This window comes from Saccostrea cucullata, unplaced genomic scaffold (assembly GCF_032062105.1).
Source record: "Saccostrea cucullata isolate Sc308-1 unplaced genomic scaffold, CSIRO_AGI_Scuc_v1 ctg2065, whole genome shotgun sequence".
In the NCBI taxonomy this organism is placed as follows: domain Eukaryota; kingdom Metazoa; phylum Mollusca; class Bivalvia; order Ostreida; family Ostreidae; genus Saccostrea; species Saccostrea cuccullata.
Genome location: NW_026926015.1, coordinates 93,474 through 106,249, shown reverse-complemented (window position 1 = coordinate 106,249; position 12,776 = coordinate 93,474). Strand labels below are relative to the sequence as shown.

At 30.6% G+C, this 12,776-nt stretch overlaps 1 pseudogene; it reads left to right on the top strand.

The window, feature by feature from the left end:
• The first annotated feature begins 4,008 nt into the window (after positions 1 to 4,008).
• On the top strand, positions 4,009 to 5,215 carry LOC134270392 (uncharacterized; annotated as a pseudogene).
• The last annotated feature ends 7,561 nt before the right edge of the window (positions 5,216 to 12,776 follow it).

Sequence of the window (12,776 nt, the reverse complement as noted above, 5' to 3'; positions counted from 1 at the left end):
AATTCCTAAATTTAACATTGAAATAAAGTTTTCAAAAGTGACTGAAATATTGATTTCAAAAGTGATTGAAATCATTATTTTGATAGTTGCTGATAATTAACGCAATTTGCGGAATATAGGTCGATACTCTTTTCCTCAGAACCGCCGGGGCCGCCCAATATACAGAATGGACAATTCTAAGGCTCAAGTTTACGAAAAATGCCCCTAAATCAGTAAAAGTTACGTCAAAATTTGTACCAGCAACAAATACTTTTTACCTTATTTTCAAAATGACGGTTTCTGTCCGATAATAAAAAAATGAGAATTCCCCAAAACTATTTTACAGATATGAGCATCATTTCCCGACAACAAACTTTTTGCTTCTATTTTTGATTTTTTTTTTCAGATAGGAGCTTGTATTTATGATTTGGGGAGGTTTGATATGTAATTGACTTATCTGCACAGTTTCGGAAATCGTCAGGCTGTTTTGTCCCAGGGTTTTTTCTCAATTGTTTTTCATTGCAAGTAATAAATAAAAACTGAGGTTGTAAGGGATATAATTTACATCGTGTAACAAATATTTCTCCTCCGTTTTTTTGTTAATATCGGTATGCGTTCAATAATAAAAAGTGACAACAAAAAAAATAGAATATTGAAATTCAGATAGGAGACTATATTAATAGTTTGGAGTTTTTTATTTTCAAATTACTAATCTTAATCTGTACCAGGAATTGGGAAAATGATTCCCTGCAAGTCTTGCCGGTTTTAATATCCCTCCGGCTATTTACCTTGGGGGTTAAAAAAAAGTTTTCTGAAAGAAATACATAAAATCTTAATGTGCAAACAATATATTGGCCCTTTCTTTATCATGTCCAAACAACAAATAACTTGCTTCTATTTTTGAGAATGACTGTATTGGTTTGATATTAAAATGACAATTCTTTAAACTAAATTGAAATATTTTTCAGGTTGGAGAATGTGTCAGGAAATGGAATGTTTTTAGGTGGTTGATATTTTTTTATTGTCATTTTTAATTATTGAACTTATACAGTCATTTTCAAAAATATGAAGAAAATATTTGTTGCTGGAATATGCTTAGGAGACGAATTTGATATTATTTATACCTTCAGATTTTGTGCATTTTTTTGCACTTAAAAACTTGAGAAAAATTAATGATAAGAAATTCCTGCAAGTCTCAACGTTTGGGATACTTTTTTTGTCTTTTTTTCCCTGCAAGAAATACATAAAATCTTGGGGTACAAACAAAATATTGGCCCTTTCTTTATCACGTCCCAGAAACAAATATTTTGCTCCTATTTTTGAAAATGGCTGTGTACTATATAAAAAAAATGACCGTTTCAGAAATTTAGGTTATTGAAATATTTTTCAAAATATTTTCCGTTTGCTTAATTTGATTAAGTTATATGCTGCAGGAATAAGACAAAGACTTTCATGACTCTCATAAGAATACTTATTTGAGTGCACTTCAATTACACACATAGGTCAACCACTACTAATCAAGCAACAGTGACCAATTGAAATCATAGTAAAATGCTGTAATATTGCATGAAATATTGCGGTAAAATATAAATCTAATTGAGAGTACATTCGCAATTTGACAGTCATCATGAATTTCACGGCTTTTTTTGTTCAGTGAAGTGCAGCACTGATACCCTATAACGGAACGTGGATTTGCTAATCATGCCACGTAGGTATTAAAACCAGCACAGGTGTTAACACCTTTGAGTTCACAGTATATAAATCTCTATATCTGTCAGACAATTAAGATTCTGCTAGAGGCTTATCAAACGCAATTAAAGAATAGGAATATACCGACAACAATTTATCTCACGCATTTTACATTTAAATAAATGTAACGCAATAAAAATAAAGCATTTAATATATACTATTTTAATTAATCGTTACTAATAAATGGTAAAAAGAGACTGATTGCAAAAACTTTTCCGTATTTTAACATTTGGATACGGTTTCGGTTTTACTTTTAGTACATGATCACGACTCCTCAACTTGATGGACAGTGCATGATGTTTATAGATATAAAATTGAGAAATTGTTTGATAGATGAAGCAAATAATTTTTCTATTGTCATCAATGGATATTCTTTATGCCCTGGTAAACAACCAGGGCATATTAATTTTTCTGCGTAAAATAACAAGAAAGGAAAGTGGCACAGATTTTGCTTTGAAATCTTACTGATTTAGGAGAAATTTTCGTAAGCTTGATCCATAAAAAGGAAAATGATTATTTCAATCACTTTTGAATATTTCAATCATTTTTGAAAACTTTATTTCAATGTTAAATTTAGCAATATACTGAAAACAATTTATTTCACGCATTTTACATTTTAATGAATATAACACAATGAAAATGAAATATTTAATATATATACTATTTCAATTAATCGTTACTAATAAATGGTAAAAGAGACTACCATTGTAATTGTGAAAACATTTTGATACGGTTGCAGTTTTATTTTCAGTACACAAACACGATTCCTTAACTTAACAAGATATACAGCGCATGATGTTAATATTGTAATATTCATTACTTTATTAGATAAAGGGGGGTAGATTTTATTTGTAAAAGTTCTAGTCAAGTCATTGTATTTCTCGGAATATTCCGTGAATCATGCCATGTTTGTTTTGTTTATAGATTTACCATTGTGTTGGTCCCACATGTTTTTCTGTTATATGCTTATGTATTTTGATTATTATTTACCTGACAAGGCTATGTTCTTAAATTGTTTAAGATTTTATTGTCAATGAAAATAAGAATCTACTTACAGGAGTTTCAGTGATGTTATTAAGTAATCCACACTGTATTTGATATGACATGACATCTACTGTCAGTGCATGTAGGCCGCCATTGTATGACATCATCAAATAGTTCAATTGGCACAATAATTTGGATTTGTTATAATGTAAAGCTAGTACAAGTAGATTCCTATTAAATTACAGTTGAATTATAGTTTTTATAACTTGAACTATTTAAAAGATACCTGAAGATTTGATCTCTCTATTTATGATTGTTGTCATTTAGCACTATTTATTTTGCTCAAGAATATTACCTAATTACTGATGTCTACTATAGTTACACCACAAGAGATAGTTCTTTGTTAAGAATTGTTTAATTCTTGATTTATTAAGTAAGTAATGCATTCATTTTATTGTGTATAGAGAATATATAGCTAATAGGATAATTTAGTAATATATGATTGTTTTTAATTGTTAGAATTATAATAATTTATGCCTGTCAGGATTGTCAGGAAAATGAAGCATTTTGATTGGTTAGTTTCTAGATGCAAAAGCTATATAAGTGAGCCAACTTCTCAGTTTTGTCAGATAGCTCCACTGAGCACTTGACTAATTGTTATCTTATTAGGTATGATGAATTCTGAAAACCAAGATCATGATTTTTATAAAGACAAGTTCTAATTATTATTCAGCATAAAGATTGTTTTCATAACTTGGCAACCCAGAATCCTGACATTTTATAAATTCCTGACACCCAGATTCCTGACAACATATTTCCTGACACCCAGAATTCCTGACACCCAGATTTCCTGACACCCAGAATTCCTGACACCCAGATTTCCTGACACTCAGAATTCCTGACAATATAATTCCTGACAAGTGAAATACTGACAATCTCTTATAATGTAAATAATTATTACTCTCCACATTTTTTTACTCCTGATACAGCACTCTTTGTTATAAGAGTTATTCCCCTTTAAATCCCATTATGGCTATAGATACCTAGAACTTTATACTGAGCTATCTCCCACCACTCATGAGACCCTAACAAAATGTTGTGTGTATGTTGATAAAGGGACCAACACAGTTTTGTGCATCAAATGTTGACTTGTTTATTTATGTTTGCGATGAAAGTTAATAAACAGTTATAAAGAACATATGGAGTTCCTGTGTGAAACATCTACAATGGAAATAAGGATATTTTAAGGCCAGCCTGTTACAGTATTAAAAGTTTATTTTCTAAATTAATCGCAAGTTGCAGAAACACTGTGCTGGTCAAAACAAAAACAACACAGTGATAAGGTATATTTAAAAACATTCCATCTATTTATTACTTGTATTTCTCTTGAATTAATAGCCAAGATCAATAAATAGATTGTTTTGTTAGGGTTTGCTATTAGATAACTTCAAAAGAGAGAAACAGTCAAATTGTTGTCAGAAGTTAGTGGAGATAATATGAATATAAGAAACTCTAGCCAAAGGTCAAAGGCAACAGTTTTCCAGATCTTCCCAACTGTATACTAGTACATCTTCCCACTGTATACTAGTACATGTATATGTATATAGGGGTAGCAGTATTGCTTAATATTTTCTCAAAGTGATAATTGCACAACAAGCAGAATTCATGTAAATTGAAAGCAATATTTTATAAATCAAAATGATTAAAATTAAATTCTTACACTTTAAAATGTTAAATCAGAAATATTTATAAACTGGTGCCATGTCTTAATGTCTAAATTTGTACATTTAAAAATAAATTGATTTGCTAGCTGAGACAGGTGAGGTTTAAGAAACCTTAAACTTGTTCATATTTATGTTTATATGTCTTGTTCCAGATATGGCATGTGGAGAGTATTGACAAGCCGACACTGTAATGTTGAAGTCTCACTTATGGAGGCTCGGCACACTAAATTCAGTCTAGGTTGGCATTTCGGTCTCTAGAAGATGAAGTGGACACACTCAACTGCAGAAACTCGAGATGAAGTAGCGTTATCAGTGAGGCAATCTTCCAGAAATGATCACAATATACCCCAGCTGATCAGTGATGTTGTAACTGGTCATGTTTTATTGTTCCCTTCTTCAAGAAACTACCTTCCATTTCAAAATTTCACCATTTTAAGATTTCTGCAGACAGACGAGATGTTGTTTCTGTGAAGACTTATTACAGCTCAGAAGAAAAATCTGTCAACATTTTGAAAAGAGGTCACCAAGCACTAACGTTGCCATCAGTCATTGAACCAAAAGGCCTTGATGCTGCAAGGCAGTGGTATCTTATATGATGAGATACATGCAGGGATACATCTGACAGTCTGGAGTCATGCCCTAAACCTATATGTCCAAAACCTCGCATCAAAGTGGATCCAGAAAAAAGAAAGAGTCCAAAGAAGTTCACTGTGCCAGAGAGTAAAGATATTACGTCAAGGAAGATAGATATGTATTGTGCTTCATATAATCTTTCATGAAAATGATTATTTATTCAAATGTTAATTGTTTTGTGTGATTTATTAATTGTATGCTTGTTTTCTTTTTTGTTTGTTTGTTTGTTTGTTTTTTTTTTTTAAAGTTTTTTGAAAGTTAAAATGAAAAGTGAGTAATTTTTTTTTTACCTGTTATGTGCTGTATAATTGGAAATTTATTAGTATTTTTTCCTTTTTGCACCAGAAATTTAACCTTTTTGCACTAGAATTTGCTATGCATATAAAATTTGCCTACATACTACATGTATATAAATTCAAATTTCTATACAGTATTTGCTTGATAATGTTATTCATGTCTTGATTATTATTTTTTCTCTTCAATAAAACAAGCAAAACTTCCATTATGTCTGAATTTCAAGAGTTTGTGAATAAGATGTATCATTTTTGCAGCTTCATAACTGTAAAATTAAAAGGATAATCACACTAACGTTTTGGATTTTTACTTACTCATACTGTAGCTAGCTGAAAATACAAGAATCTCAATTTCTTGAAAAAACAAATAAACCTGGTTTTCTGGTGGCTTATCACATTAACATCATGCACTTTCCATCTTGTGAAGTTGGGGAGTCGTGATCGTGTACTAAAAGAAAAACTGTATCTGTAGCAGAATGTTAAAACACAGTAAAGTTTGTCAATCTCAACTGTAGTCTCTTTTACCATTTATTAGTAACGATTAATTAAAATAGTATATATTAAACATTTTATTTTCATTGTGTTATATTTATTTAAATGTAAAATGCGTGAAATAAATTGTTGTCAATATTTAATTGAGTTTGATTAGCTTCTAATAGTATTTTAATTGTCTGACAGATAAAGATACTCTGTACAGAAGGGTGTTAACACCTGTGTTGGATTCAATACCTGCGGGGCATGAGTTTCGTTGCAGCATAGTGCTGCACTTCATTGAACAAACAAAGCTGTGAAATTCATGTACTCTCAATTAGATTTATATTTTACCGCAATATCTCATGCAAAATTACAGCATTTTACTATGATTTTAATTGTTCACTGTTGCTTGATGTTCAGTTGTGGTTGACCTATGTATGTACATGTAAATGAAGTGCACTTAAATAAGTATTTTTAAGAGACTCATGAATGTCTTAGCCTAATTCCTGCAAATCAAACTTAATCAAATCAAACAAACCCAAAATATTAACACATGTTCCTCTGAAAAATATTTCAATAACTTAAGTTACTGGAATAGTCATAATACAGTCATTTTCAAAAATAGGAGCAAAATATTGGTTGCTTCGACGTGATAAAGAAACTGCCAATATATTGTTTGAACCATCAGATTTTATGTATTTCTTGCAGAAAAAAAATGAGAAAAAAAACCTGAAGTAACTGAAAAATATCCCAAGTGATCTTCAAATGGTGATACTTGCAGGAATTTCTTTTCCAAATTCCTAGTGAAGATCACTCAATTACAAAATAAACCAGTTAAAAGTATTATTACATGCTCCTATCTGAAGAGAAATCAGAAATAGGAAGAAAAAGTACATTCCACTAATTATTTTTAGAATCGGTAGAAGAAGAAAAGAGTGCAGAAAAAAAATTGCAAGTTCCTTAACTTCAAGGCTTGCATAAAAAAAATTCTGCAGATGTACTAAACTGAGCCTCAAACTTGTTGATAAGGCATATCTTTCCTACCAAAAAAGTTTAGCAAATGTAATTAATCAAGAAGATCAGCCGAATTATTTTTTTATATTATAACGCCAGTGAGAACTCTGAATTTCCCCTACTTTCACTTTCATTTTTAGAGGTTGCCGCAGACAGATGCATTTTGCTGGAAAACGAATCTGACATGCCACCTCGAGATTCTTACCAAGGAAAGACAATTTTTTTGTTCAATGAAGTGTAGCATTGATACACTGAAACCATTTCTCAGTAACAATTAATATAAATATAGTATGTATTAAATATTTTATATTCATTGTGTTATATTTATTTAAATGTAAAATGCGTGAAATAAATTGTTGTTACTAAATTCTTAAATTTAACATTGAAATAACGTTTTCAATAGTGATTGAAATAGATATTTTGATAGTTGCTGATAATTAACGCAATACACGTAATTTAAGGAATATAGATCGATAATCTTTTCCTCAGAACCGCTAGGGTCGCCGAATATACAGAATCGATCTTTTTAAAGATCTAGTTTACGTAAATTACCCCTAAATCTGTAAAATTTACGTCAATTTTTAAGTAAATCTGTGCCACTTTCGTAAATTTTTTATTATTTACGCAGAAAAATTAATATGCCCTGGTAAACAATAAACAATAAAATATTTATTCCATTGCTTTCGTACAAAATAAATTCCATGAAATATCCGTTGATGACAACAAAAAAAAATTGCTTTTTTCTAGTTAATAATTTCTCAACTTTATATATATTAACATCAAGGGCTGTTGTTCTTGTGAAGTTATCTGCTACAGCATCAAAATGTAAAAATACGGAAAAGTTTTCACAATCACAGTTGTAGCCTGTTTTTCCATTTATTGTCAACGATTAATTGAAATAGTATATATATATTAAATATTTTATTTTCATTGTGCTATATTTGTTTAAATGTAAAATGCGTGAAATAAGTTGTTGTTAGTAAATTTCTAAATTTAACATTGAAATTAAGTTTTCAACAGTGATTGAAATAAAATAAAACAGTGACTTAAATAATTATTTTGATAGTTGCTGATAATTAACGCAATACCCGTATTTTAAGGAATATAGGTCGAAATATTGCTTTATCTTGTAAATTATTTCTCAACTTTATATCTATTAACATGATGCACTGTCCATCTTGTTAAGTTGAGGAGTCGTAATCGTGTACTAAAAGTAAAACCGCAACCGTATCAAAATTTCAAAATATGGAAAAGTTTCCACAACCACAACTGTAGGCTCTTTTACCATTTATTAGTAATGATTAATTGAAATAGTACATATTTAATATTTTATTTTCACTCTTGTTATATTTATTTCAATGCGTGAAATAAATTTTTGTCAGTAAATTTCTAAATTTAAGTACATTTGAATAGCTTCTAACAGAATTTGAATTGTCTGACAGATAAAGAGACTTATACTGTGTACACAAAGGTGTTAACACCTGTGTTGGTTTAAATACTTGCGAAGCATGACTAACAAATCCACGTGCCGTTATACGGTATCAGTGCTACACTTCCTCGAACAAACAAAGCCGTGAAATTCATGACGACTGTGAAATTGCGAATGTACTCTTTAAATTTATGTTTTACCGCAATATCTCATGCAAAATTACAGCATGTTACTATGATTTCAATTGTTCATTGTTGCTTGATATCTACAGGTACATTTATTTCAATAGTGAACAGTAGTGGTTGACCTTTGTATATATTTGAAATGCACTAAAATAAGTATTCTTATGAGACTCATGAAAGTCTTTGCCTAATTCCTGCAGCATATAACTTAATCAAATTATACAAACGCAAAACAATAATATATTCTTCTGAAAGATATTTCAATATAACCTAAGTTTCTGGAATATTCATTTTTTATTATTGGACTAATACAGCCATTTTCAAAAATAGAAGCAAAATATTTGTTTCTTGGACGGCCAATGTATTGTTTGTACCCACAGATTTAATGTATTTCTTGCCGAAAAAAATGATGTACCAGCAACAAATATTTTTCACCTTATTTTCAAAATGACGGTTTTAGTCCAATAATAATAATAAAAAAAAGAGAATTTCCAAAATTAGAATTTTGAAATCTTTTTCTCAAATTTTCTTTTTATTTGCAAGTAATAAATAAAAACCGAGGGTATAAAGAATATAATTTACATTGTGTAACAAATATTTCTCCTCCGCTTTTTTGTGAAAATTGGTATTTGTTCAATAATAAAAAATGACAACAAAAAAATAGAATATTGAAATATATTCAAATAGGAGAATGTATTAATAGTTTTAGAGTTTTTCATTATCAAATCACTAATCTTAATCTGTACCAGGGATAGGAAAAATGATTCCCTGCAAGTCTCGCCGCTTTTCAGATTCCTCCGGCTATTTTTCAGTTACCCGAAGGCTTTTTTAAAAATAAGAAAAACTTTTCTGCAATGCATAATACAGTGAAAACCCGTATAATCTGATACCTTTATAATCCGACATACTGTGAATTCCGTCGTTTCTTTCCCATTTTAGTATTTTCCTTGTTTTTTTACACACTGCAATCTGACACCTTGTTCATTCCGTCACAAAATGTGTCTCCAACTGCATGTCGGATTAGACATGTTTCACTGTACATAAAATCTTAATGTACAAACAATATAATGGCCCTTTCTTTATTATGTCCAAGCAATAAATAATTTGTTTCTATTTTTGGGAATGACTGTATTGGTCTGATAGTAAAAATGACAATTCTTGAAACTAAGACTATTGAAATATTTTTCAGTTAGGAGAATGTATCAAGAATTAGAAAAGGAATTTCCTGAGAGTCTTACCGTTTTCAAGATCCCTTAGGGTATTTTTTCAGTTACCCCACTGCTTTTTTTATCAAAATTTTTTTGGAAGAAACACAAAAATATGAGGGTACAAACAATATGTAGGCCCTTTTTATATCATGTCCCAGGAATAATTTCCCTCCTATTTTTGAAAATGACAGCATTAGGTCAATAATGAAAAAATGACAATTCCAGAAACTTAGAAATATTTTTTCAGATAGGAGCATGTTCATGTATTAATGTTTCTGGGTGGTCGATATGTAATTGTGTTATATCCACCAGGAATAGGGATAAGAAATTCTAAAGAGTCTCACCATTTCTAAAATCTCTAAGGTTATTTTCCATTTGTTCCAGAGCTTTTTTTTTTTTTTAAACTCATTTACATAATTAACCACTCGAAAGTATTAATACATGCTCCTATCTTCAATATATTTCAATATACTAATTGTCATTTTTTTATTTTTGAACTTATACAGTCACTTTCAAAAATAGGATGAAATATTTGTTGCTGTAAGTTGCTGTAACATGATTAGGAGAGGACTTTAATATTATTTGTACCCTCAGATTTTGTGTATTTCTTGCAATTCAAAATTTGAAAAACATTAATGATATGCAATTTTGAAATACTTTTGTAATAATAAGTTCCTTTCTGTCATATATTTGAAAGAAAAAAATCATAAATACATCTAAGTTCAGAAATTAGAATATCTAGACCATAGTGAAGAAATGACTGATAATTTTGTGTACAAACTTCATGAGGAAAATTATGATTGAATAAATGAATCAAGAATGAATTAATTCTTAAATTTTTAAATAGTTAAGTTATTTCAATAGATCTTGCAGTGTGGTTTACGTACCGTAATTTACGGTCGACTACAGGTCGATGGGGGTATATAGGTCGAAAGGCTCATTTTCAGCAGTAATTTTTGAAAAAGTCCTTAGATAGGACGACTTTGCTACATACGACGAGGCTTTGTTTTTCTATTTCTAAAGATTCTTTGCTACGTATCAGAGTAGGTAAGCCTCCAAAATTAAATCAATCCGTGACATGAACTTATCAAAAAATAAACAGGTATTTTAATGAGTGAAGCAATTGGGTACATCCCACTGATTATTTTTAGTATCGGTAGGAGAGGAAGTGCAGAAAAAATTACAAATTCCTTAACTTGAAAGCTTTCTTTCATAAAAAAAATTGTGCAGATGCACTAAACTGAGCCTCACATTTGTTGATAAGGAATGTCTTTACTACCAAAAAAGTTTAGCAAATGTAATTTATTAAGAAAAATAAGCCAATTTATTTTTTTTTTGTATTATAACGCCAGTGAGAACTCTGAATTTCCCCTACTTTCACTTTCATTTTTAGAGGTTGCCGAAGACAGACGCATTTTGCTGGAAAACGAATGTTACATGCCACCTCGAGATTTTAACCAAGGAGAGACAGCATGGTTTGTTTAATGAAGTGTAGCACTGATACACTGATACCATTTATTAGTAACGTTTAATTGTAATAGTGTATATTAAATGTTTTATTTTCATCGTGTTATATTTATTTAAATATCAAATGCGTGAAAGGAATTGTTGTCAATAAATTCTTAAATTTCACATTGAAATAAAGTTTTCAAAAGGGATTGAAATATTGATTTCAATAGTGATTGAAATCATTATTTTGATAGTTGCTGATAATAAACGCAATACTGGAAATTTACAGAATATAGGTCGATACTGTTTTCCTCAGAACCACTGGGGTCGCCCAATATACAGAATGGACCATTCTAAGGCTCAAGTTTACGAAAAATGCGCCAAAATCAGTAAAATTTACGTCAGTTTTAAAGCAAATCTACCAACTTTTCTAAATTTTTAATTATTTTACGCAGAAAAATTAATATGACCTGGTAAACAATAAAGAATAAAGAATTCGATTGCTTTCGTACAAAAATAAATTCCATGAAATAACCCGTTGATTGTTGATTGATTGTATACTGTTTAACGTCCCTCTCCAGAATATTTCACTGATACGTCACCATTGTCGGTGAAGGCTGCAAATTTAGGCCTATGCTCCGCACTTACGGCCTTTGAGCAGGGAGGGATCTTTATCGTGCCACACCTGCTGTGACACGGGGCCTCAGTTTATACGGTCTTATCCGAAGGACCGCCCCATTTAGTCGCCTTTTACGACAAGCAAGGGGGTACTGAGGACGTATTCTAACCCGGATTCCCACGGGGCGAAATATCCGTTGATGACAAAAGAAAAAAAAATTGTTTCATCTAGTAAATAATTTCTCAACTTTATATCTATCAACATCATGCGCTGTCCATCTTGTTAAGCTGAGGAGTCGTGATCGTGTATTAAAAGTAAAACCGCAACCGTATCAAAATTTCAAAATTTGGAAAAGTTTTCACATCACAACAGTAGTCTCTTTTACCATTTGGCCGTCCCATACAAAAAGTTATTAAGGTCATTTTTATCAAAATTTGTTTTTTGGGGGTGTTTTAATAGTAATTCTTCTAAAATACAAAATTCCAAAGTTTGAATAAGAAATTCCGAAAAATGTGTGAAATATGACAAATTTATTAACTTTCAAAATTACAACTTTGACGTTGACTTCATAGTGACGTCGCATAAAAAGTGACGTCGAAGAACCTTCAAGTATCATTCTTCGTGTAATAATGGGGGGCATGTGACATCCCTGAACTCTGATATGACATATGGCCTGATATGTTTAAACAAACAATGACTGCCTTTTTCTGCTTAAACCTCTTGGTAATATTTCCTGTGGAAAATCCCCAGGCGCATCTGTTAAGGCAATAGGGACTTCTTGGCTGTCTACATCTGTTTTACAAAAGACAACTCCTGGTTGTAAAGCTTAAATCCGAAAATGGTGGAATTTCCTTATTTCTGTTATTGGTTTGAAGTGATTTTTACGAACTCCTTCCAGTTGTAATAAGTCATGTTCCTGTCCAGCACGATCACGTCTCTGTCATGAGAGGATTTGTTAATTAACTTTGTATTTGTGTCACAATATGTCCTAAAATGGTTTGAAAATATGTCATGATTCATATATTTAAAATTGATGTAA